This window comes from Hylobates moloch, unplaced genomic scaffold (genome assembly GCF_009828535.3).
Source record: "Hylobates moloch isolate HMO894 unplaced genomic scaffold, HMol_V3 SCAFFOLD_5, whole genome shotgun sequence".
NCBI classification, from domain to species: domain Eukaryota; kingdom Metazoa; phylum Chordata; class Mammalia; order Primates; family Hylobatidae; genus Hylobates; species Hylobates moloch.
Genome location: NW_026652280.1, coordinates 86,231,567 through 86,257,814, shown reverse-complemented (window position 1 = coordinate 86,257,814; position 26,248 = coordinate 86,231,567). Strand labels below are relative to the sequence as shown.

Below are 26,248 nucleotides of genomic sequence, written 5' to 3'. Positions count from 1 at the left end.
GTTACAGGCTGGGTGTAGTGGCTCATGCCTGTAATGCCAGCACCTTGGGAGGCTGAGGAGGGTGGATCACTTGAGGCCAGGAGTTCGAGACCAGCCCCGCCAACATGGCAAAACTCTACTAAAAATACAAAAATTAGCTGGGCACCTGTAAAAAAAAGGGTGGGCACCTGTAGTCCCAGCTACTCAGGAGGCTGAGGCATGAGAATTGCTTGAACCCGGGAGGCGGAGGCTGCAGTGAGGTGAGATCGTGCCACTGCACTCCAGCCTGGGTAACACAGTGAGACTCTGTCTCAAAAAAAAAAAAAAAAAAAAAGAAATTGGGACAGCTTCTCGGAGGAGGTGACACAGGAGTTGAGATTGTATAGCAAAAAGGAACCTCTCAGGCAGAGGGAACAGCTTGAGCAAAGACCTTCCGTGGGAACGGGTGTTGGTGTATTCAGACAGCAGCAGCCAGAGCGTCTGGGGCAAAGTGGCCAAGGTGGAAAATGGTGCGAGATGAAGTCACAGAGTGGCTGTCCAAGTCACACGAGTCTTGTGGCAAGCCAGGAGTGTACTCCTTTTTTTTTTTTTTAAGAAGGAGTCTTGCTCTGTCGCCCAGGCTGGAGTGCAGTGGCGCGATCTCGGCTCATTGCAAGCTCCGCCTCCCGGGTTAACGCCATTCTCCTGCCTCAGCCTCCTGAGTGGCCGGGACTACAGGCGCCCGCCATCACGCCCGGCTAATTTTTTGTATTTTTTTAGTAAAGATGGGGTTTCACTGTGTTAGCCAGGATGGTCTCGATCTCCTGACCTCGTGATCCACCTGCCTCGGCCTCCCAAAGTGCTGGGAATACAGGTGTGAGCCACCGCGCCCAGCAGGAGTGTACTCTTAAGGCAGGAGCAACCCATGGTGATCATACAAGTAGGGAAATGACAAGGTCAAGTTTATGTTTCAAAAAGAACTCTGATAAGAAAGCAGATGCTGTTGAGAAAATTAAGGTGTTTTATCTTCCCCATGTGAGAAGGACATGGCCTCAGGCAGTAAACAGGGTATGGAGAGGAGAGCTGAGAGGTATAGGAGGAGGAGCATTCGCCAGGACGTGGGCACACGTTGGATGTGCAGGAGGAGGGGTCATGGATGTCTGCCGTGTATGTGTGTCTTGACTGATCTGCCATGCCATCCCCTCAAATGGGAAATACAGGAGAAGCAATGGGTCGGGCCAAGAGACACACGGTCACATTTGCACACGCTGAGCCTGAGGGGCTCTAAGACATCTGCTGATGGCTTTATGAAGCCTGGGATGGAGGGGAGCAGCGCACGCTGGATTCAGAGGTCTGGGCATCCACAGTGCCAGATCCAGGTTGTGGGAGGAATAAGGTGGTCCATGGAAAGGGCATGGAACGCCGGGCATGGTGGCTCATGCCTGTAATCCCAGCACTTTGGGAGGCCAAGGCGGGCGGATCACTTGAGGTCAGGAGTTCGAGACCACCCTGGCCAACATGGTGAAACCTCGTCTCTACTAAAAATACAAAAATTAGCCGGCGTCATGGTGCACTCCTGTATACCCAAGCTACTCAGGAGGCTAAGGCAGAAGAATCACTTGAACCCAGAAGGCGGAGGTTGCAGTGAGCTGAGATTGAGCCACTGCACTCCAGCCTGGGCTACAGAGGAAGATTCTGTCTCAAAAAAAAAAGAGAAAGGGGGCCGGTTGCAGTGGTTCACGTCTGTAATCCCAGCACTTTGGGAGGCCGAGGCGGGTGGATCATGAGGTCAGGAGTTTGAGACCAGCCTGGCCAACATGGTGAAACCCCGTCTCTACTAAAAATACAAAAAAAATTAGCTGGGCATGGTGGCGGGTGCCTGTAATCACAGCTACTCTGGAGGCTGAGGCAGGAGAATGGCATGAACCTGGGAGGCGGAGCTTGCAGTGAGCCAGGATCGCCCCACTGCATTCCAGCCTGGGCGACAGAGCCAGGCTCTGTCTCAAAAAAAAAAACGGGGACTGCGCATCAGGGAGAACTGTGCCCAGCCCCACTGTAGGTGCCCAGTAACTGCTTGAAAAATGAATGGGTATGTGAAGTAGCCAGGAGAGAAAGCAGAGCCTGTGAAAGCAGCTGAGAAGGAAAGACCAGATGGGTAAGAGAGAGGCAGAGTGTACGCGGCCGGGAGGGGAGTGCAGAGGAGAGGAGTCAGAGAGGAAGGTGAAGCTGGAAGACCACCCCTGGATGCAGCCATTATGACATCACCGGTGACCTTTGATAGCTGTGTCAGTGAAGTTGGGGGTGGGGGAGTCGGCATGAGGTGAAGAGAAGGCAAGTGTGCATCTTTTTTTTTTTTTTTAGACAGTCTCGCTCTGTCGCCAGGCTGGAGTGCAGTGGCGCGATCTTGGCTCACTGCAACCTCTGTCTCCTGGGTTCAAGTGATTCCCCTGCCTCAGCTTCCTGAGTAGCTGGGACTACAGGTGTGCACCACCACACCCAGCTAGTTTTTTATATTTTAGTAGAGACAGGGTTTCACCAGTTAGCTAGGATGCTCTTGATCTCCTGACCTTGTGATCCACCTGCCTCGGCCTCCCAAAGTGCTGGGATTACAGGCATGAGCCACTACGCCTGGCCGTGCATCCTTCTTTCAAGAGCTGGCTGTGGAAAGAAGTTCTAGCAGCGGAAGACAGGATGGGGGGTTGTAGTGGGAACATAAAGAGTTTGTGTGTGACCTGCAAGAAGATGTCAGTAGAGATGGGGGCGGGCAGGGGTGGGACTAGAAACTGCAAATAAGGGATAAGGGATAAGGGATAGAGCAAGAGGTGCTTGGTGCTGGAGCAGCCAGAAGAACCAGCTGGCCTGAGGTAACTTCCGCGGGGTGAGGACACGTCTTCCTCCGAACCTGGGGAGAGGTTGCCAGGGCCGTGTGCAGGTTGATCATTTTGAGGATGTGGGTGCAGGAGATTGAGAGAGTTTAGGCTTGAAAACCCCTGGAATATTCTTGGGAGTTGCTATGGTCTGAATGTGTTCCTCACAGTTTATGTGTTGGAAACAATCCTCAGTGTGACAGTTTTGGAGGTGGGGCCTAACAGGGGGTGTTTAGGTCATGAGGGCTTAGGCCCTCAGGAGTGGATTAATGTTGCTATAAAAGAGAGCGGGGGCTGAGTCCAGTGGCTCACGCCTGTAATCCTAGCACTTTGGGAGGCTGAGGTGGGTGGATCACTTGAGGTCAGAAGTTCAAGATCAGCCTGGCCAACATGGAGAAACCCCGTCTCTAATAAAAACTACAAAAATTAGCCGGACATGGTGGTGGGTGCCTGTAATTCCAGCTACTTAGGAGGCTGAGGCAGGAGAATCACTTGAACCCGGGACGGGGAGGTTGCAGTGAGCTGAGATCACGCCATTGCACTCCAACATGGGTGACATAGCGAAATTCCGTCTTAAAAAAAAAAAGAGAGAGCAGGTTCACTGTCTTCTGCTCTTCTGCCATGTGACAATGCAGTCTGAAGGCCCTTACCAGACGCCAGTGCCTTGATCTTGGACTTCTCAGCCTCCAGAACTATGGGAGTTCACTATGTTACCCAGAGTAGTCTCAAACTCCTAGGCTCAAGGGATCTTCCCACCTCAGCTTCCTGAGTACTGGGACTACAGGCACGTGCCACTGTTCCTGGCTATAAATTTCTATTTTTATAAATTATTTAGCCTTGCCGGGCACGGTGGCTCATGCCTGTAATCCCAGCACTTTGGGAGGCTGAGGCGGGTGGATCACAAGGTCAGGAGATCGAGACCATCCTGCCTAACATGGTGAAACCCTGCCTAACATGGTGAAACCCTGCCTAACATGGTGACACAGCGAGACTCCCTCTCAAAAAAAAAAAAAAAAAAAAAATCTAGTCTCAGCTATTTTGTTATAGCAGCACAAAGGGACTGAGACAGGGGTGGATAAGGTGACCCCTTTCTCTCTGAGAGAAGCCAGATCTTACTATGATACATACATATTTTTGAGATAGGGTCTCGCTCTGTTGACCAGGCTGAAATGCAGAGGCGTGATCATGGCTCACTGCAGCCTCAAACTCCCGGGCTCAAGTGATCCTCCCACCTCAGCCTCCCAAAGTGCTGGGATTACAGGCGTGACAGGGCATGGTGGCTCATGCCTGTAATCCCAACACTTTGGGAGGCTGAGGCAGGTGGGTCACCTGAGGTCAGGAGTTCAAGACCAGCCTGGCCAACATGGCAAAGCCTGGTCTCTACTAAAAATGCAAAAGATTAGCCAGCAGTGGTGGTGCGTGCCTGTAGTCCCAGCTACTTTGGAGGCTGAGGCAGGAGAATAGGTTGAACCAGGGAGGTGGAGGTTGCAGTGAGCTGAGATAGCACCACTGCACTCCAGCCTGGGTGACAGAGTGAGACTCTCTCAAAACAAAACAAAGTGCTGGGATTACAGGCATGAACCAGCATGCCTGGCCTTCTTTCTTTCTTTTTTTCTTTCCTTTTTTAAACTTCCTACTTTCTGTCTACAGTCTTCTATCCCACAGAAGTGGAGAGAGAAGTGGGTGGATTCGAGAAGCATCATGAAAGCTCACAGGAAACCAACTTCTTGTGACCACCAGTTATGCCAGAGGGTCAGTGAGAACCAAGGCAGGTCCAGGCACTGCGCACAGGTGCCCTACACAGGAAGGAGAGCGTAGAGTCCCAAACAGGCCACAATGGCCCAGGCTAACAAACAAGAGTTTCTCCCTCGTTGCAGGCTCACCCTCTGCCCCTCTCCCCCACCCCTGCCTTTGGGCTTCCTGCAAGGCCTAGTCCTCAACCCTCTGCTCTTCTCTCTCTTGAGGCTTTCATTTATTCTCAGAACTTCAGATGTCTTCTCTGTGGGTTTGTCTCCCGTGGCTGCTACGGCCCTGAACTTTCCCCGCCACCTGGCCAGCGTCTTCTCTGTTGGAGATTCCCCTGCACCCTCCTGTTTGAAATGAGGTCTACGCTGTCCTCCCCTTCAAACTGGCACTGGATACACTCTCTCCTCCCTGCTCCCTCCTCTGCCTCCAAACGCATGCACAGGCCTTCCCTGCTGCACCCTGTGAATTCCCACAGCCCTGAAAATCCATTCACCCAGCTTGGCAATTACTGCATGCTCACTTGTGTTTGGTTTTTTTCTGAGACAGAGTCTCGCTCTGTTGCCCAAGCTAGAGTGCTATGACAGGATCTCAGCTCACTGCAACCTCCACCTCCCAGGTTCAAGCAATTCTCTTGCCTCAGCCTCCTGAGTAGCTGGGATTACAGGCCTGCGCCACCACGCCTGGCTAATTTTGTATTTTTAGTAGAGACGGGGTTTCCCCATGTTGCTCAGGCTGGTCTCGATCTCCTGACCTCAGGTGATCCGCCCACCTTGGCCTCCCAAAGTGCTGGGATTATAGGCATGAGCCACCACGCCTGGCCTCACTTCTGTTTTAAAATCTCCAGTGAGTGTGTCTGGTTCTCTCTCCAGTGGAGTAAGCTTCCTACAGAATGGGCTTGCTGTGTGCCTGTTTCCTCCACCATGTCTGGAATCAGGCCCCGAAAATAGTTTTCCTCATTCACTAAATGCTTGCGAAGGGTAACATGAGAGGGGCCCATGGTGTAGCGGCCGATGTTGGGGGCGGGGAGACAGACAAGAGGGTTTGCCAGGAAAGAGGTGGAATTTGTAAAAGTAACTATTGGAGGAGTACATTGCAGGCACATAAAGTATTTGCATCTGAGCAAAGACTCAAATGGGAGTGAAATTATCGGAGGAGGAAGACATTGAGTCACTGCCAGGAAGCCCCAGCCGGTAGGGGTGGAGTTGGAGGAAGAAGAGGTAGAGGATACCCTGGGGAGAAAGAGCTGGTGGCAAGTTTAGAGCTCAGGATGGGAATAGGTTGATCACTGACAGCCACTAAAGATGGGAGAAACAGCTTGGTAGCCAGCACTGGGCACATGGCAGGCAGTTTCTGGAGGCCAGATACCCAGAGGGAGGAGGTGGTAATGGGCACTGATGATAGCGACTAGAGTGAGACAGTGACGGAAGAATGGGAAGAGGCATCCAAGTGGGTCAGAGAAAAGGAGCAGTGTGAAGTGTGGCAGAGGACATGGAGTGTGGAGGGTGTTGGCAAACTTGTAATCTAAGTTTTGCCTTATGATTGGGAGAAGAATAATAAAGGCCGAGGTACATTTGCATTTCTTGGTGGTTCCTATCCAACTCCATTCAGTGAGGTTGTTCCTACAAGTACCCAGTCTCCCTTGGAGATGCCGCGTGGGTGGTACTGGGGAGAATAGAGACATCTTCCCTCTCCTGACCAGGTGCAGCCGGGTCAAATTTGGTTTGACCCAGCAGACCTCCTTTTTTAGGATGCTGACTTCCGAGCAGGTGGCCTGAGGAAGTGGGGAAAGATGGACATCATTCCCACCTGGCTTCATGCCCATCCCAAACCTGGTCCTCCAGCCCCTAATCAATTCTTCTTCTTTTTTTTTTTTTTTTTGTTATTGAGATGACGTTTTGCTCTTTTTTTTTTTTTTTTTTTTTGAGACAGAGTCTGGCTTTGTTGCCAGGCTGGAGTGCAGTGGTGCCATCTCAGCTCACTGCAAGCTCTGCCTCCCAGGTTCAAGCGATTCTTCTGCCTCAGCCTCCCAAGTAGCTGGGACTACAGGCGCCTGCCACCAGGCCCGGCTAATTTTTTGCATTTTTAGTAGAGACGGGGTTTCACCGTGTTAGCCAGGAGTGCAGTGGCGTGACCTCGGCTCACTGCAACCTCTGCCTCCTGGGTTCAAGCGATTCTCCTGCCTCAGCCTCCCGAGTAGCTGGGATTACAGGCGTCTGCCACCACACCTGGCTAATTTTTTGTATTTTTAGTAGAGACAGGGTTTCACCATGTCGGCCAGGCTGGTCTCAAACTCCTGCTCAGGTGATCTACCCACTTTGGCCTCCCAAAGTGCTGAGATTACAGGCGTGAGCCACCATGCCCAGCTGCCCCCAATCAATTTTGAGAGCCACCTTCACCCTGACAGATATACACATAGACACACACTCCAAAAGGCTGGGATTACAGGCATGAGCCATTGAGCCCTGCCCAGTGAGTAGAGCTCACTGCAACCTCTGACTCCCAGGTTCAAGCAATTCTTCCTGTCTCAGCCTCCCAAGTTGGGATTACAGGCACCCACCACCATGCCCAGCTAATGTTTGTATTTTTAGTAGACACAAGGTTTCGCCATGTTGGCCAGGCTGGTCTCGAACTCGTGACCTCAGGTGATCCATCCTCCTCAGCCTCCCAAAGTGCTGGGATTACAGGTGTGAGCCACTGTGCCTTACTTTGAATTCACCCAGAAGCAAACCTTGAGGCAAGGATTCAAGTGCAAGTTTATTTGGGAAATGGTCCTAGGAAATACTGACAGAGGAGTGGAAAGTAAGACAAGGGAGGGAAGAGAGCCAACGAAGGGTGCATCATCGAGCAAGCCACTGCAGTGGCTGCTGGTGCTGCCTGGCTGGACGCCTCTGGGAGACAGTGTAGAAAGGGACTCCACATTTTCTTTATCCACCCGCTGCCACCTGCCATTGGTTGTGGGCTGCTTCCAGAGGCTGTTGGCTCCCTGGCACACTCACTGCCCCATGTGTGTGCAGAGTCAGCGGCCTGAGCAACCCCTGGTCAGAGACACAGAATCGGGACTGCCAACGGCCCGTGGTAGGCACCACATCCAGAGCTACAGAGGGCAGTGGAGAGTTCTGGAGAGTTCTTTGGATACTCTGAGAGAACTAGGGTAGGGTATGGCGGGCACCAGAAAAAAAAAAAACAAGATCAGTTTGAGAGAATGTCAGACTTAGTGACATCCTTTACCAAGGCTTTCTAGGGATCATGGGCATTGAGTCTGAACTTGCAGATGTGGGAAGGAAAGCCAGCTGGAAAGAAAACCTCCTGTGCCACATCCCACTGCAAGAGCCAGCCTGCTGGGAGGCAGCCTGCTGGGCTCTAAGGCAGAGTTGGGAGGGAAGGAGGCAGGTGAGTGGAGGCCCCTGGTAGCAGTGTCTACTGGCCTCCCTGCTCCCATGGGGCCCCCGCAGCCACCAGCCTGGCTCCACCCAAAGCCAAAGATGCCCTTTATTATTATTATTATTTATTATTATTATTATTATTATATTATTATTTGGGACACAGTCTCGCTCTGTCACCCAGGCTGGAGTGCAGTGGTACGATCTCTGCTCATTGCAAACTCAGCCTCCCAGGTTCAAGTGATTCTCCTGCCTCAGCCTCCCGAGTAGCTGGGATTACAAGTGCCTGCCACGACCCCTGGCTAATTTTTGTATTTTTAGTAGAGACAGGGTTTTGCCATGTTGGCCTGGCTGGTCTTGAACTCCTGACCTCAGGTAATCTGCTCGCCTCGGCTTCCCAAAGTGCCATGATTATAGGCATGAGCCACCACGCCCAGCCAATGTGCCCTTTCTTTTTCTTTTTCTTTCTTCCTTTTTTTTGAGACTGACTTTTGCTCTTGTTGCCCAGGCTGGAGTGCAATGGCATGATCTTGGCTCACCGCAACATTTGCCTCCTGGGTTCAAGCGATTCTCCTGCCTCAGCCTCCCGAGTAGCTGGGATCACAGGCATATGCCACCATGCCCAGCTAATTTTGTATTTTTAGTGGAGGCGGGGTTTCGCCATGTTGGTCAGGCTGGTCTCGAACTCCCGACCTCAGGTGATCCGCCTGCCTTGGCTTCCCAAAGTGCTGGGATTATAGGCATGAGCCACCACGCCTGGCCTTCCCTTTTTTTTTTTTTTTTTTTTTTTTTTTTAGAGAGAAAGGGTCTCATTTTTTCACCCAGGCTGGAGTGCAGTGGCGTGACCATAGCTCACTGTAGCCTCAAACTTTTGGGCTCAGGTGATCCTCTTGCCTCAGCCTCGAGGAGCTGGGACTACAGGTGCACTTCAGAGAGAGAGCCCCAGCCAGGGGCTAAGGAACCTTTCCTTTAACCTCCTCACAGGTCACACCTACATGGGCCAGGGCCTTGCAGAGGTTGCAGCTAAGAAGCAGGGGCCAGAGGGTGGCCTGCTGCAGGAAGGCGGCTACCTAGTTACTGATCCCTAGTTACTCATGGGGGCGCGGGTCCCATTCTCCCCTGAACCCCCAGCAGTGTCCCCTGCAGTGTGAGCACTTGTCCAGAGAGGACAGTTTCTGCCCGAGTACTCACGCCGCAACTGACTAGCAGCTTCAGGGGACAGGGCAGGGAGAGGGGCTGGGTCGGCCCTTGCTGCTTAGGTGAGAGGTCTTCATCCTGAACCCTGCTTGTCTTCACCCTGAGCGGGTGCTAGAGCATCATCCATCCAGACAGGTCTGCAGGTCCCTCCAGCCCATCCTGCACATCCCACCACTGCTCTCACTCCTGCTCCAGGATCAGCACAGCTGTGAAAATTCTCCAGTGTCCCTTCACCTGGCTCAGCCTTAAATCTTTCCCTCACTTCCACCACCACCCTAGCATCCCAAGCCCCATGCACAGCTGACTATAGACCACTGCCTTGTGAGCCTGGACTGGAGCAAACTTCAGCTAGAGGCACAGGGAAGGTCAGGTTTGGGGCACATGGAGGGGAGCAGTGGCCCTTCCAGCTGGTGGACAGCTGTTCCTGGTGTCCCTGCAGGTGCCTGGGCCTCCAGCATGCTAGTCTGGCAATCCCTACCCCACCCCACCCCCACCCCCTGGCAGGCTTTTAATACCTGGCATAATCTCTTCTGCTGATGCAGCTGGTTTGAAGGTGGGAAGAGGGGCCAGTGAGCTTGGAGAAGTCTGGGAGCTCCTCTGCCTGCATGCAGCCCAGAGACCCAGGACGGGTGGGCAAAGGATACTTGAGCAAACAGGCACCAGGAGGGAAAAATGCGTGAGCAAATCTAAATCTATCAGGTGTCTTTCTTTCTTTCTTTCTTTCTTTCTTTCTTTCTTTCTTTCTTTCTTTCTTTCTTTCTTTCTTTCTTTCTTTCTTTCTTTCTTTCTTTCTTTCTTTCTTTCTTTCTTTCTTCTTTCTTTCTTTCTTTCTTTTTCTTTTTCTTTCTTTATTTCTTTCTTCCCTCCCTCCCTCCCTCCCTCCCTTCCTCTTTCTCTTTTTCTTTCATTCTTTCTCTCACTCTCCCTTCCTTCCTTTTCCCTCTGTCTCCCTCTTTCCTTTTCTCCCTCTCTTCTCCCTCCCTCCCTCCCTTCCTTCCATTTTTGTTTTTTTGAGACGGAGTCTCGCTCTGTTGCCCAGGCTGGAGTGCAGTGGCACGATCTCTGGTCACTGCAACCTCCACCTCCCGGGTTCAAGTGATTCTCCTGCCTCAGCCTCCCTAGTAGGTGGGATTACAGGCACACCCCACCATGCTCCACTAATTTTTGTATTTTTAGTAGAGACGGAGTTTCACCATGTTGGCCAGGCTGGTCTCAAACTCCTGACCTCAAGTGATCCGCCCGCCTCAGCCTCCCAAAGTGCTGGGATTACAAGCGTGAGCCACCGTGCCCGGCTTGGCTGTTTACGTTTCTATTGTCAGCTGCCAGCTGAGGTTTGTTTAAACCTCAGGAGGTATCCCCTGGTTCAAGTGGGTTACTGCTCCACCCAGTACTAGAATTTCACAAGTAGGTGTGCGTTGCACCCGTCCTATAGGTCTTGCCTGGAACTGGGGCAGTTCACATCTTACGCTGCACACATGCATTTACTGAACACTGCTCTGCACTGAGGGAGGCAGATGGGTTGCTATTGGGTCTCTGGGACCTACCCTCAGCCAGTATGCCATCTAGGTACCAGTAGGGGCAGCCCTCAGGTGGCCCACCCAGCCAGGGCAGTGCAGCAGGCAGGAATAGGTGCTCAAGGATGCAATTCAGGCCCTAACAGATTAGGGCCTTTAGAGGCTCTTCAGTGCTGAAGGATTAATAGATCCATCCTGGCATAGATAAGACAATCTAAAAAGGGGGCTAACGGAAGTCCTAGGACTTCCAACCTACTCTTGGGATTTCACCTGACTACTACTATAATTTCTGGTGGCTACTTTGATTTTTCTTTTTTTGAGACAGAGTCTCACTCTGTTGCCAGGCTAGAGTGCTGTGGCACGATCTCAGCTCACTGCAACCTCTGACTCCCTGGTTCAAGCGATTCTCCTGCCTCAGCCTCCCGAGTAGCTGGGACTACTGGTGCATGTCACCACACCCAGCTAATTTTTTTGTATTTTTAGTAAAGATGGGGTTTCACCATGTTGGCCAGGATGGTCTCTATCTCCTGACCTCGTGATCCACCTGCCTTGGCATCCTAAAGTGCTGGGATTACAGGCCTGAGCCACTGCGCCCGGCCTGATTTTTTAAATAACCATTCTATTTTAGAACAGTTCTAGATTTGCAGGAAAAGTATGTTTCCATATAGCCATGCACCCAGTTTCCCCTATTATTAATATCTCAGATTACTATGGTACGTGTGTTACAAGTAATGATACATGGCTGGGCATGGTGGCTAACGCCTGTAATCCCAGCACTTTGGGAGGCCAAGGCGGGCAAATCACTTGAGGTCAGGAGTTCCAGACCAGCCTGGCCCACATGGTGAAACCCTATCTCTACTAAAAATATAAAAAATTAGCCAGGCACGGTGGCCCACGCCTATAATCCCAGCTACTCAAGAGGCTGAGGCAGGCTGGACGCGGTGGCTCACGCCTGTAATCCTAGCACTTTGGGAGGCTGAGGCGGGCGGATCACGAGGTCAGGAGATCGAGACCATCCTGGCTAACACGGTGAAACCCCGTCTCTACTAAAAATATAAAAAATTAGCCAGGCGTGGTGGTGGGCGCCTGTAATCCCAGCTACTCGGGAGGCTGAGGCAGGGAATGGCATGAACCCGGGAGGCGGAGCTTGCAATGCCACTGCACTCTAGCCTGGGTGACAGAGCACGACTCCATCTCAAAGAAAAAAAAAAAAAAGAGAGAGGCTGAGGCAGGAGAATCTCTTGAACCTGGGAGGCGGAGCTTGTCATGAGCTGAAATTGCACCACTGCACTCCAGCCTGGGCGAAAGAATGAGGCTCTGCCTCAAAAACAAACAAATAAACAAACAAAAAAGGAAAAACAAGTAATGATACATACAATATTGATACATTATTTTTAATTAAAGATCATACTTTACAAACTAACACAGGAACAGAAAACCAAACACCGCATGTTCTCACTCCTAAGTGAGAGTTGAACAATGAGAACACATGGACACAGGGAGGGGAACATCCCACACTGGGGCCTGTCGGGGAGTTGGGGGCAAGGGGAGCATTAGGACAAATATCTTTTTTTTTTTTTTTTTTGAGATGGAGTTTCACTCTCGTAGCCCAGGCTGGAGTGCAATGCTGTGATCTTGGCTCACTGCAACCTCTGCCTCCCAGGTTCAAGCGATTCTCCTGCCTCAGCCTCTCGAGTAGCTGGGATTACAGGCATGCACCACCACGCCCGGCTAATTTTGTATTTTTAGTGGAGACAGGGTTTCTCCATGTTGGTCAGGGTAGTTTCGAACTCCCAACCTCAGGTGATCCGCCTGCCTCGGCCTCCTAAAGTGCTGGGATTACAGGCGTGAGCCACCATGCCTGGCTTAGGACAAATATCTAATGCATGCAGGGCTTAAAACCTAGTTGATAGGCGCAGCAAACTACCACGGCACATGTATACTTATGTAACAAACCTGCACGTTCTGCACGTGTATCCCAGAACCTAAAGTAAAAAAACAAAAACAAAAACAAAACAAAAAACAAAAATACTTCATTCTTATTTCCTTAGTTTTTGTTTGTTTTGTTTTTTTGAGACGGAGTTTTGCTCTTGTTGCCCAGGCTGGATTAAAATGGCACAATCTTAGCTCACTGCATCCTCTGCCTCCCAGGTTCAAGGATTCTCCTGCCTCAACCTCCCAAGTAGGTGGGATTACAGGCAGGTGCCACCATGTCCAGCTAATTTTTGTATTTTTAGTAGAGATGGGGTTTCACTATGTTGGCCAGGCTGGTCTCGAACTCCTGACCTCAGGTGATCCTCCCGCCTCGGCCTCCCAAAGTGTGGGGATTACAGGCGTGAGCCACCGTGCCCAGCTTGATTTCCTTAGGTTTTGTTTTTTTTTTTTTGAGATGGGACTCGCTCTGTCGTTCAGGCTGGAGTGCAGTGGCACGATCTCGGCTCACTGCAAGCTCCGCCTCCCGGGTTCACGCCATTCTCCTGCCTCAGCCTCCCGAGTAGCTGGGACTACAGGCACCCGCCACCACGCCTGACTAATTTTTTGTATTTTTAGTAGAGACGGGGTTTCACCGTGTTAGCCAGGATGGTCTCGATCTCCTGACCTCAGGTGATCCGCCCGCCTCGGCCTCCCAAAGTGCTGGGATTACAGGCATGAGCCATTGCACCCGGCCTGATTTCCTTAGTTTTAACCTAATGTCCTTTTCTGTGCCAGAATCCCATCCAGGACACCACATCGATGGCATTGAGTTGTCATGTCTCCTTAGGCTTCTCTTGGCTGTGATGGTGTCTCATACTTTCCTGGTTGTTGTTTTTTGAGACAGGGTCTCTCTGTCACCCAGACTGGAGTGCAATGGTGCGATCACGGCTCACTGTAGCATTAACCTCCTGGCTCAAGCAGTCCTCCCACCTCAGCCTCCTGGGACTGAGGTTTGAACTACAATACCAGGCTAATTTTGTTTGTAGAGACAGGGTCTTACCACATTGCAGAGACTGCTGGTCTTGAACTCCTGTCCTCAAGCAGTCTTCCCACTTTGGCCTCCCAAAGTTCTCGGATTATAGGCATGAGTCACTGCTCCTGGCCTTGATAACCTTGACAGTTTTGAGGACTGGTCAGATTTGTACAATGTCCCTTAATTGGATCTGTCTGGTATTTTTCTCATTATTAGATAAGGATTGTGGGATTTTAGGAGGAAGATCACAGAGGTAAATTGCTTTGGTTAACTTATGTTTTTTTTTTTTTTTTTTTTTTTTTTTTTAGTCTCGCTCTGTCACCCAGGCTGGAGTGCAGTGGCGCAATCTCAGCTCACTGCAAGCTCTGCCTCTCAGGTTCACGCCATCCTCCTGCCTCAGCCTCCTGAATAGCTGGGAATACAGGTGCCCGCCACCACACCTGGCTAATTTATTTATTTATTTATTTATTTATTTTTTGTATTTTTAGTAGAGACAGAGTTTCACCGTGTTAGCCAGGATGGTCATGATCTCCTGACCTCATGATCCGCCTGCCTTGGCCTCCCAAAGTACTGGGATTATAGGCATGAGCCACCTCGGCCAGCAACTTTTCTTATTTATTTATTTATTTATTTATTTATTTATTTACTGGGTTACAGACCACTGGACACTGTGGACCTGCTGTCCCTATCCATTGCCTGAACACATTGTGCGGTCTGGGATCATCTAGCCTGGATTCAAATCCTAAATATCCCTTGTCAGCTTGTGATTTTGGACAAATTTCTTAACCCTTCTGTCCCTCAGCAGTTTTCTCATCTGTAAAATGGGGCTGCTGATAACTGTACCTACATTGCAGGGTGGACATGAAAGTTTAATGAGTTAGTATTAGAAGTGTTGTTGCAGAAGAAACGAAGGTTAAAAGTAATTTTTTATTTTTGAGTTGGAATTTTGCTCTTGTTGCCCAGGCTGGAGTGCAATGGTGGGATCTCGGCTCACTGCAAACTCCACCTCCTGGGTTCAAGCGATTCTCCTGCCTCAGCCTCCCGAGTAGCTAGGATTACAGGCACACGCCACCACACCCAGGTAATTTTTGTATTTTTAGTAAAGACAGGGTTTCACCATGTTGGCCAGGCCGACCTCAGGCGATCCGCCTGCCTCGGCCTCCCGAAGTGCTGGGATTACAGGTGAGCACCACCACGCCCGGCTTTTGTTTTATTTTTTGAGATGGAGTCTCACTCTGTCGCCCAGGCTGGAGTGCAGTGGCGCCATCTGATTTCACTGCAACCTCCGCCCCCCAGGTTCAAGCGATTCTCCTGCCTCAACTTCCCGAGTAGTGGGGATTATAGGCATGCGCCGCCACCACACCCGGCTGGTTTTTGTATTTTTAGTAGAGACGGGGTTTCACCATGATGGCCAGGCTGGTGTCGAACTCCTGACCTCAAGTGATCCACCCACCTCGGCCTCCCAAAGTGTTGGGATTACAGGCATGAGCCACCACACCCGGACTAAACATTATATTAGAAAAAAAGCGTTGCACAGGGGCTCACGCCTATAATCTCAACACTTTGGGAGGCTGAGGCAGGAGGATTGCTTGAGTCCAGGAGTTTGAGACTAGCCTGGGCAACACAGTGAGTCCTTGTCTCTCAAAAAAAAAAAAAAAAAAAAATTAGCCAGGCTTGGTGGTGTGCTCCTCTAGTCCAAGCTACTCAGGATGCTGAGGTGAGAGGGCCGCTTGAGCCCAGGAGGTTGGGACTTCAGTGAGCTGTGATTGAACCACTGCACTCCATCCTGGACAACAGAGTGAGATCCTGTCTCAAAAAAGTGTCAGGCATGTAGTAAGCGCTATGTATTTTTTTTTTCTTGAGACGGAGTTTCACTCTTGTCGCCCAGGCTGGAGTGCAGTGGCACCATCTCAGTTCACTGCAACGTCTGCCTCCTAGGTTGAAGGGATTCTCCTGCCTCAGCCTCCCAAGTAGCTGGGATTACAGGCGCAGGACACCATTCCCGGTTAATGTTTTGCATTTTTTAGTAGAGATGAGGTTTTAGGCCTCGTCTTGGCCAGGCTAGTCTTGAACTCCTGACCTCAGGTGATCCACCCGCCTCAGCCTCCCAAAGTGCTGAGATTACAGGCGTGAGCCACCGTGCCTGGCAGGAGATTCATTTTTACCACAAATCTTAGCAACTTCAGCTTTCGATTTTTTTCTTTCTTTAAGTTGAGAACTTTCACCTTTTCAGTGAAAGGAAGCTCTCTACAGTTTCTCTTTGGCATATCAGAATTGCCAGCATCACTACTCTTGTGCCCTGGGGCCATTGTTAAATACAGTAAGGGTTACTTGAAACTAGCACTGCCATACCACAGTGGATCCCAACCAAGCCAGCTACTAAGTAACTGATGTAATGATTCCACACTAACTAATAGGTAGTGTCTACCAGGAAGGATGGAGTGGGAATTGGGGAGATGTCATCACGCTACTCAGAATGGTGTACAGTTGAAAACTTATGGCCAGGCTTGGTGGCTCACGCCTGCAATCCCAGCACCTTGGAGGCCGAGGCGAGGTGATCACCTGAGGTCAGGAGTTTAAGATCAGCCTGGCCAACATGGCAAAACTCTGTCTCTACTAAAAATACAAAAAGTAGCTGGCCGTGGTGGCACATGCCTGTAATCCCAGCTACTTGGGAGGCTGAGGCAGAAGAATCACTTGAACCCAGGACGCAGAGGTTGCAGTGAGTGGAGATCACGCCACTGCACTCCAGCCTGGGCGACAGAGTGAGACTGTGTCTCAAAAAAAAAAAAAGAATTATGAATTGTTTATTTCTAGAATTTTCCATTTAATAGTTTTGGGCGAAGGTTAACCATGGGTAAAAAAAATTGTGGATAAGGAAGGATAATTCATTTAGGAGGAGATCCCGGGTAGGAGTGAGGGAGGGGGAGAAGGAAATGGGGAAAGAGAAGCTCACGTAGTCTGTTCATGCCCTAGGTGAAGGCTGCGCCTGGACTCTGCCGAGACCCTCCAAGATGTGATCAGAGTGGTATGACTTCCTCCTGGATGGTGGGCCTGAGGACAGTGGGGAGGGGAGGATGTAGGTGAGGGGATTGGGAACTTTCAGGGAGATGGTCCTGGGGGATGTGATGAGTGACAATGGTATAAAATATTCTTGGCAGGCTGGGCATGGTGGTGCGTGTCTGTAATATCATCTACTCCAGAGGCTGAGGCAGGAGAATCGCTTGAACCCAGAAGACAGAGGTTGCAGTGAGCCGAGATCTCGACACTGCACTCCAGCCTGTGCGACAGAGCAAGACTCTGTTTCAAAAAAGAAAAGAAAAAAATTGTTGGCTGAGCGCGGTGGCTCATGCCTGTAATCCCAGCACTTTGGGAGGCCAAGGTGGGTGGATCACCTGAGGTCAGGAGTTCGAGACCAGCCTGGGCAACATGGTGAAACCCCGTCTCTACTAAAAATACAAAAATTAGTCGGGCATGGTGGCATGTGCCTATAATCCCAGCTACTGGGGAGGCTGAGGCAGGAGAATCGCTTGAACCTGGGAGGCGGAGGTTGCGGTGAGCTGAGGTCTCGCCACCGCACTCCAGCCTGGGCAACAAGAGCGAAACTCTGTCTTTTTTTTTTTTTTTTTTGAGATGGAGTCTCGCTTTGTCACCCAGGCTGGAGTGCAGTGGCGCGATCTCGGCTCACTGCAAGCTCCGCCTCCTGGGTTCACGCCATTCTCCTGCCTCAGCCTCTCCGAGTAGCTGGAACTACAGGCGCCCGCCACCACGCCCCGCTAATTTTTTGTATTTTTAGTAGAGACGGGGTTTCACCGTGGTCTCGATCTCCTGACCTCGTGATCCGCCCGCCTCGGCCTCCCAAAGTGCTGGGATTACAAGCGTGAGCCACCGCGCCCGGTCGAAACTCTGTCTTAAAAAAAAAGAAAAAAAAAATTAGCCAGGCATGTTGGCACACACCTGTGGTCCCAGCTACTCAGGAAACTGAGGCGGGAGGATCGCTGCAGCCCGGGGAGTTTGAGGTTATAGTGAGCTAGGATAGCGCCACCGCACTCCACCCTGGGTGACAGAGTGAGATTCTGTCGCTAAAAATAAAAAATTCTTTATCAGGCCATTTCTTTTTTGATTCTCAACAGAGGTGTTGGGGTGGGGAAATGAAAAGAGCTGGAGAGCTGGGAGTGTCTGAAGAGGCTGGGCTGGGCCAGACAGAAGCTCCTGAGAGGTGTCACCTCTTGGCACTATGGAGGCAGCAGCCCATCGCTGTTGGGAGGACGAGGAGGAGTTCACAGCTCCGAAACCTTTCCCAGCGCCCCACGCGGGGGCTGGGTCTCTGCATGGGTTTGTTCTCCAGCAGGAAGGTCCCGCCAGCCATCCAGCCTGCCCCACAGGGTCCTCCAGCTCCACCCCTTCTCCGGCAACCCTCCAGGATTATTCTGGCCACACGCAGTGGGGCGTGCCCCCTGGTGCCTGCCCATAGTACCTCTCTTTCTGGGATCACTCTCTCGGGGTTCTTTAACACTCTTAAGTATTTTGATCATCTCCCTGAACTGCGTTGCAAATTCTGAGGTGGGGTCAGGAGAGAACAGCAGCAGTGCTCTTATTGCGCTTTCCAGGTTTGATCTCACTCCAGCCAGGCCCGCCTGATGCTTGACAAGAATCCTGCCAGTTGGTAGGTGCAGGGGAGGGATTCAAACCCGCATATCTCTGACCTTAGAACCACAACTGATTCAGGAGAGCATGATTCTCTTTTGGGTCTTTCTAGACTAACTGAACGGTCAACTTATTCAGCCACTCTGAGCCCCAGTTTTATTTCTGTAAAATGTTGGTGGGGCGGGCAGGGCTCAGTGGGTGGGGCTGGTGGCAGTGATGTGTTGCTAAACATGCCCCAGGCAGGAGTGATGGGGCAGATCGCCACACCTGCCCCATGGGTCTCATGAGGAGTGGGGAAGGCACCTCTCCTTGGGCCCTGCTGCCCTCTGGTGGTCGAGGTCCAGCACCTGGACAGTGCCCAGGGGAGGCCAGGAGCTGAGGCTGAGAGGTGGGGTCCTGTGTCCAAGCCCCCAGCTTTGCCACTCACTGCTTTTGATCTTGCCCTTTATCTTTCTTATTTTTTTCTGTTCCACTAATTTTTTTTTTTTTTTTTTTGAGACAGAGTCTCGCTCTGTCGCCCAGGCTGGAGTGCAGTGGTGCGATCTTGGCTCACTGCAACCTCTACCTCCCAGGTTCAAGCGATTTTCCTGCCTCGGCCTCCCGGATAGCTGGGATTACAGGTGTGCACCACCACACCCGGCTAATTTTTGTATTTTTAGTAGAGACGGGGTTTCACCATGTTGGTCAGGCTGGTCTCGAACTCCTGACTTTATAATCTACCCACCTTGGCCTCCCAAAGTGCTAGGATTACAGGCATGAGCCACCGTGCCCAGCCTGTTCCACTAATTTTTAAAAAATGTACCAGCCTTGGCAACATAGTGAGACCCTATCTCTACAAAAAAAATTTTTTAATTAGCCAGCTGGAGGCTGGGCACGGTGGCTCATGCCTGTAATCCCAGCACTTTGGGAGGCCGAGGCGGGCGGATCACGAGGTCAGGAGATCGAGACCATGCTGGCTAACACGGTGAAACCCCATCTCTACTAAAAATACAAAAAATTAGCTGGGCGTGGTGGCGGGTGCCTGTAGTCCCAGCCACTTGGGAGGCTGAGGCAGGAGAATGGCGTGAACCCAGGAGGCAGAGCTTGTAGTGAGCCGCCGAGATCACACCACTGCACTCCAGCCTAGGCGACAGAGTGAGACTCCATCTCAAAAAAAAAAAAAAAAAAAAAAAAGCCAGCTGTGGTGGTCTGAGCCTGTGATCCCAGCTACTCAGGTAGCTGAGGCGGGAGGATCGCTTGAGCCCAGGAGGTCATGGCTGCAGTGAGCAGCGACTCTGCCACTGCACTCCAGCCTGGATGACCGAATGAGACCTTGTCTCGAAAAGAAAAAATACTTTTATTTATTTATTATTTTTTTTATTTTTTGTGGAGATAGAGTCTCCCTGTGTTGCCCAGGCTGGTCTCAAATTCCTGGGCTCAAGCAACCCTCCCACCTTGGCCTCGCAGAGTGCTAGGATTACAGGCATGAGCCACTGTGCCTGACCTAACCCTGTTTTAGCTGAACTCCTCCTGTTTGTCTCAATGGCAGGAGCCGGCACCCACACTTGGCCGCTGAGTGAATGTTGCACACTCCCCTCCCCTGCTGGTTGTATCCACATCTGAGCTCCCACGGAGGATGGAAGATGGAAGCTTGGAAGGCAAGGACCACATCCTGCTCACCTCACCTCTGCACCCTGCATCCTGCACTTGGTGCTCAGTAGACATAGTGCCTAGAGCAGGGCCTGTGGTGGCATGAGCTGTGTGGTCCCAGCTACTTGGGAGGCGGAGGCAGGAGGATCACTTGAGCCCAGGAGGTTGAGGCTGCAGTGAGCAGACTGTGCCACTGCACTCCAGCCTGGATGACAGAGTGAGACGCTGGCTCAAAAAGAAGTAAAGGCTGGGTGTGGTGACTCACGCCTGTAATCCCAGCACTTTGGGAGGCCGAGGCAGGTGGATCACCTGAGGTCAGGAGTTCTAGACCAGCCTGGCCAACATGGTGAAATCCCGTCTCTACTAAAATTACAAAAATTAGCTGGGAGTGGCGGTGGGTGCCTGTAATCCCAGCTACTTGGGAGGCTGAAGCAGGAGAATCGCTTGAACCTGGGAGATGGAGATTGCAGTGAGCTGAGATCACACCATCGCAGCCTAGGCAATAAAAGCAAAACTCTGTTTCAAAAAAACAAAAACAAAAAACCATAAATAAAAATAAAAAAATTTTTTGGTAGGAGCTGATACTACACATTTCCTAATCAGACGTATTAACATTGTCAGCCCTGGGCTGAGGACTGCTCAGTTTGGTGTGTCCCGTGCAAACAGGAGCCCTGGAGGAAATTCCAGCCCCATCCTCCCTGGCTCTGCTGAGGGTCCAGCCCACTCCTTCAGGCCTGCAAACAGCAGTTGGCCTCATGTTCCATTCCGTCTCCTTGATGAAGCTTCCCTCTCTTCTCCTCCCAGGCTTGGTGACCCAGATTGGGAAGAGGGGGCCAGCATCAAACACATACATGCTTGTTTCTGCTTCACAGGCCCTGCAACAACCCTGCACAGTAAACAATTATCCTCATTTCATAGTTAATAGCTCTAGTTAGGAGTTAGCACTGAGGGAGTGAATAAGCACTATTTGTTTATTGAATCCAACCAATGTAGGAGGTCAGAGCTACTCATACCCACATTTGACAAATAAGGAAACTGACACATAAGAAAGCCCTAGTGTCTCCTTCAAGGTCACACAGCTGGTAAGTTGCAGAGCCAGGATTTGAGCCCAGGAAAGTCCCCTTCTAGTCACAATCTGAACTTTTTTTTTTTTTTGAGATGGAGTCTCTGTCATGCCTAGGCTGGAGTGCAGTGGTGCGATCTTGGCTCAGTGCAATCTCTGCCTCTTGGGTTCAAGCGATTCTCCTGCCTCAGCCTCCTGAGTAGCTGGGATTACAGGCGTCCGCCACCACGCCTGGCTAATTTTTTGTATTTTTAGTAGAGACAGGGTTTCACCATGTTGGTCAGGCAGGTCTCAAACTCCTGACCTCAGGTGATCCACCCACCTTGGCCTTCCAAAGTGCTGGGATTACAGGCGTGTGCCACCACGCCCAGCAATCTGACCTATTAATCAGCAGCATTACCATGGAGATTACGCCCCTGAATGCAGGGGTGGGCGGTCAGCCGTTCCACTCATTTGATGCTTACTGCCCTCAGCCTGGCCATATGCTTTGTTGGTTTCCTAGCCAGCGGCTGAGCGATGACTTCCTGGGGGCTGTGAGTGGTTATCCTCCAAAGGACGGGCCCCCAGGAGGAAAAGGAGGCTGGAGAGCAGAGGGTGGCCTGGAGTAGGGTGATCTGCTGGCCACCATCCTCTCCCTGTGTCCAGACATGGGATGGGGCCCAGAGTGCTGCCCCGGCACAGGGGAGAGGGAAGCTCTGTGACTCACAGACAGTGTGTGCCCTGCCCTCCTCCTCACCCTGAGGGTGTCAGGGAGTGGCCTGTCCTGGAGGAGATGACTTGAGGTCCCCACCCCTGCCCTCTGCCTTCCCAGCAGACAACCCCAAGGCTGGGCGGAGGCGGCATGGGGAAATGAAGATGAAGACGGTGGTTTGTGGCTCTTGGCTTGGGCTGGCCTCCAGGCTGGGCCTTCCCCAGCTCCTACCCGTCTGGCTGTGCCTGCCCTACCCGGCTGGGTAGTGAGGAATTGAAAGAGGGGATTGTTGGGGGGAGAAGGAGGAGGAGAATAGTAATAACTCTGGCTCCTCACAGGCGTCTCCAAGGACCCCCCACCCCCCGCCCCCGTGCCCTCCTTGGACACGTTGGAGAGCTATGTGTGGCGGGCTAGGCAGGATGGGGCCTGAAACACAGGCGGGGCAGAGGGAGAGAGGCCAGAGTGAAAAAGTGGCCACCCGACTCAGGTCCCCGCCTCTCCCAGTGCCGGGTCTGGGAGAAGTGCTCGCCCTCCCCACATTCCTCCTCCCCAACCCCCGACCCCGACCCCGGGTGGGAGAGGCCTGCATTCTTCCCTCCCTCCCAACATCCCCACCCTTCCCAAAGTCCACCCTTGGTGCTACAGCTCCCAGCCCAGAAGTCACCAAGCCTTGACTTGTGGTGGCTTGTTTCTTGTGTCTGGACATCTGCAGCTGCCCAGCTCCCACCTCCGTCCTCCCAGATAGCCCACCTGGTCCCACCACCAGACCTGTCATCTTAGGGAGTTTAACCTGGCCCTTCCCACAGCACGGGAAGAAAAGCCCAGTTCCTTAGCCAAGGGGCCCCGTGAAGAGAGCTTTGGTGCGCACAGGCGGGCGTGCAGTGAAGAGGGAGAGAGGCGGCAGGCCCGGCCCACAAGCTTCCTGGAGAGGGTAGTGTCCCAGCTGGACCCTGAAGGATTTGGGGGAGGAGGGGAGGTTTGAACAGGCGGTGAATGGGAGGCAGGGCTTGCGGAGGTGGGGAAGCAGTCTGAGCGAAGGCTAGGAGGTTGGTGCGCCTTGGATGTGGCCCCTGGGTGTGGCCGGAGTGGGTGTAGGGAGGTGTCCTGGGGATAAGGCCTGGATCAAGGTGGGCTGGAGACAGATACCGGAGAGCCCCAGGCCCCAACGGTGGACTCTGGCCCTTCTTCTCTGGGCAGAGGGGGCTGCTGAAGGCTTCTGTGCAGGCACGCACTTGTGCTTTGGAGGATGGCTCTGCCAGGGTGAGGAGGATGGAGGAGGCCGAGAGCCTGCAGGCTGGGAGACTTATGTGATGGTCCAAGCCCGAATGGATGAGGGTCTGAATGGAGCACTGATTCATGGCATTCATTCATTCATTCACTCATTTCTCACCAATGTATTTGGTGTTTACTCTATACTAGGCATTGTTTGAGGCACAGGGGATTTCTTTCTTTCTTTTTTTTGAGACGGAGTCTCGCTCTGTTGCCCAGGCTGGAGTGCAATGGCGCAATCTCAGCTCACTGCAACCTCTGCCTCTGGGGTTCAAGAAATTCTCCTGCCTCAGCCTCCCAAGTAGCTGGGACTACAGGCGCCCGCCACAACGCTCGGCTAATTTTTTCTATTTTTAGTAGAGACGGGATTTCACCATGTTGGCCAGGCTGGTCTCAAACTCCTGACCTCAGGTGATCCACCCGCCTTGGCCTCCCAAAGTGCTGAGATTACAGGCGTGAGCCACTGCGCCCGGCCGGCACAGGGGATTGCAACAAACCGAGCCTGTGCTCTCAGAAAGCTGGCATGACTGTGGGGAGACAGACAGGACCATTTCAGGTGGTGATGAGCTCTCAAAGGAGAGGAGGGTAGCCCTTGGCAGGGAAGGAAAGTCCGATGTGTGTGCTCCTGAGTCCCACTGTCTCTCCCAGGAACTCTCTCCCCTGAACAGCAGGCAGGTGCCGACTTCCCTCCTCTTATGTGGTGGCTCCAGATGCCTCTCCCCAACTTCTGCACACCACTGGATCTTTCAGCTCCCCAGACCATCCTGTTTCTCTTTTGCCCACAGAGCTCGGTTCCTCACTGACCTTGATCTTCCAGTCCTCAATGAAGTCCTCAATGAAGTGCCATGAGAGGCTGAGCTGAACTTCAACCCTACCTCTGGCCACATGACCCTACACAGACCACTCTCCTGCTCTGAGCCTTATTTTCTTCTCTGAAATGGGTCTAATAATGGCATCTCGTCAATCAAGCGCCTGTTCCTTCTGCTGGGATCCTCAGGTGCTGCTCAGCCTGCTTCAGTGGGCCTTCTGTGAGCTGTAGCTCTGCTGGTGTCTGGGGCAAACCACGTGGTCTTCACAGCCTTGCACCTGCCATGTTGCTCCCAATCTCTGAAAGACAATTGTAGGCCTTCTTGTCTCTGTAAACTCTGAGCTCCTTGGGGTCTGGAAATACTGGTACAGAGCAGGGGTCCAGGGCTGGGGGTCCAGGGAAGAGGTGACTCGGGATGGGGGTCCAGTGTAGTGGTTGACAGCCAAGATTCTGGACAGTCAGACTGTCCTGGGCTTAAACCTTGGCCCTGCTACTTCTTCTTTTTTTTTTTTTTTTTTGGAGACGGAGTCTTGCTCTGTCGCCCAGGTTGGAGTGCAATGGCGCAGTCTAGGCTCAGTGCAACCTCTGCTTCCCAGGTTCAAGTGATTCTTCTGCCTCAGCCTCCCGAGTAGCTGGGATTACAGGCACACACCACCACACCTGGCTATTTTTGTATTTTTTGTAGAGACAGGGTTTCACCATGTTGGCCAGGCTGGTCTCAAACCCCTGACCTCGTGATCCACCTGCCTCGGCCTCCCAAAGTGCTGGGATTACAGCCTTGAGCCACCACGCCCAGCTGCGGCCGTGCTACTTCTTGAGGTCATGAGCATTTGGCCGAGCCCTCTGTGCTTCCGCCTCCTCATCTGTGAGGTGGGTGTGTACCTGGTCCTAGCTCACTGGGGCCTGTGACTACTAAATGGGATACTTCATGGAAAATGACTAAGCACAGCACTAAGCACACAGTGAGTCTTTTCTTTTTTCTCTCTTTTTTTTTTCCTTTTGAGACAGAGTCTCGCTCTGTTGCCCAGGCTGGAGTGCAATGGCGTGATCCTGGCTCACTGCAACCTCCACCTCCCGGATTGAAGCAATTCTCGTGCCTCAGCCTCCCTAGAAGCTGGGATTACAGGCACCTGCCACCACACACAGCTTATTTTTGTATTTTTAGTAGAGATGGGGTTTCACCATATGGGCCAGGCTGGTCTTGAACTCCTGACCTCAGGTGATCCACCTGCCTTGGCCTCCCAAAGTTCTGGGATTACAGGCATGAGCTGCCACGCCCGGCCTCAGTGAGTCTTAAGTCAATGTGAACTTATTAAAACCAATTCAGTGACAAGCCCACTCCATGATCTGCTCTCCTCTATAGCACTTAGAACCCTGCAGGGGGATTAGCCAGGTGTGGTATGCAACTGTAGTCCCAGCTACTCAGGAGGCTGAGGCAGGAGGATTGCTTGAGCCCAGGAGGTTGAGGCTGCAGTGAGCTATGATTGCACCACTGCACTCTAGCCTGGGCAACAGAGCAAGACCCTGTCTGTGGAAAAAAAAAAAAAAAAAAAAAGAATCCTGCTGGGGCTTGAGGGGAAGGTCATTCCTAAGAGGGATCTTGGAGTGTGCTGAATCAGATGCAGTCTACCCATCTGGCCAAGCCACAAGGTGAGCAGGGCACTTACGACCCCCCCTGCCACAGCTTCATTTCTGGCCTGAATAAGTAACTTTCTTATGCTCAGAGGCTCAATCTGAACCAAACTATGAACCAGCAGCCAAAGCTGCACTAATCTACTCTATGGCCATGTGCTCTGGACTCAAACCCAAATATTCTCCAACCGTACTGTGAGCCTAATTAAAGCTCTTGGGAAGTTCCAAAACCAAACATATATTTTCTTTTTTTTGAGTTGGAGTCTCACTCTGTCATCCAGGCTGGAGGGTAGTGGTGTGTTCTCAGCTCACTGTAACCCCTGCGTCCCGGATTCAGACAATTCTCCTGCCTCAGCCTCCTGAGTAGCTGGGACTACAGGTGTGTGCTACCACACCTGGCTAATTTTTGTGTTTTTTATAGAGACGGGGTTATCACCATGTTAGCCAGGCTGGTCTTGAACTCCTGGCCTCAAGCAATCCACCTGCCTTGGCCTCCCAAAGTGTTGGGATTACAGGTGTGAGCCACCGCGCCCAGCCGAACTGGACCATTTCTTTTGCACTGATACACATGATCCTTAATGAGAACCAGCTGCTGACACCTGTCCCGGAAGTTTCATCAGAAACAGCTCCAGGTGGGGGACTGCTTCAGCAACGTGGGGCCTCACAGCTCAGATTACAGGGCCGAGCTGCAGCAAGTGAAATAGTGTTAGGGGCCAACGTGGAAAACCCTACCTGGATTCCAGTCCCCACTGTGAGTTTTTTTTTTTTAATTTTTAATTATTTATATATTTTATATTATTATTATTATTATTATTATTTTTGAGACGGAGTCTCGCTCTGTCGCCCAGGCTGGAGTGCAGTGGCGCAATCTCGGCTCACTGCAAGCTCCGCCTCCCGGGT

General features: G+C 51.9%; 1 long non-coding RNA gene across 2 annotated transcripts; it reads left to right on the top strand.

Moving 5' to 3' along the window:
* Positions 1–4,482: 4,482 nt before the first annotated feature.
* LOC131383500 (uncharacterized) lies at positions 4,483–24,026 on the top strand. 2 transcript variants are annotated; one of them, XR_009213570.1, is made up of 4 exons: positions 4,483–4,577; positions 16,586–16,637; positions 18,220–18,275; positions 23,694–24,026. It is a non-coding gene; the product is annotated as an uncharacterized LOC131383500 (long non-coding RNA). The 2 variants fall into 2 exon arrangements; XR_009213569.1 differs by lacking the exon at positions 18,220–18,275.
* The last annotated feature ends 2,222 nt before the right edge of the window (positions 24,027–26,248 follow it).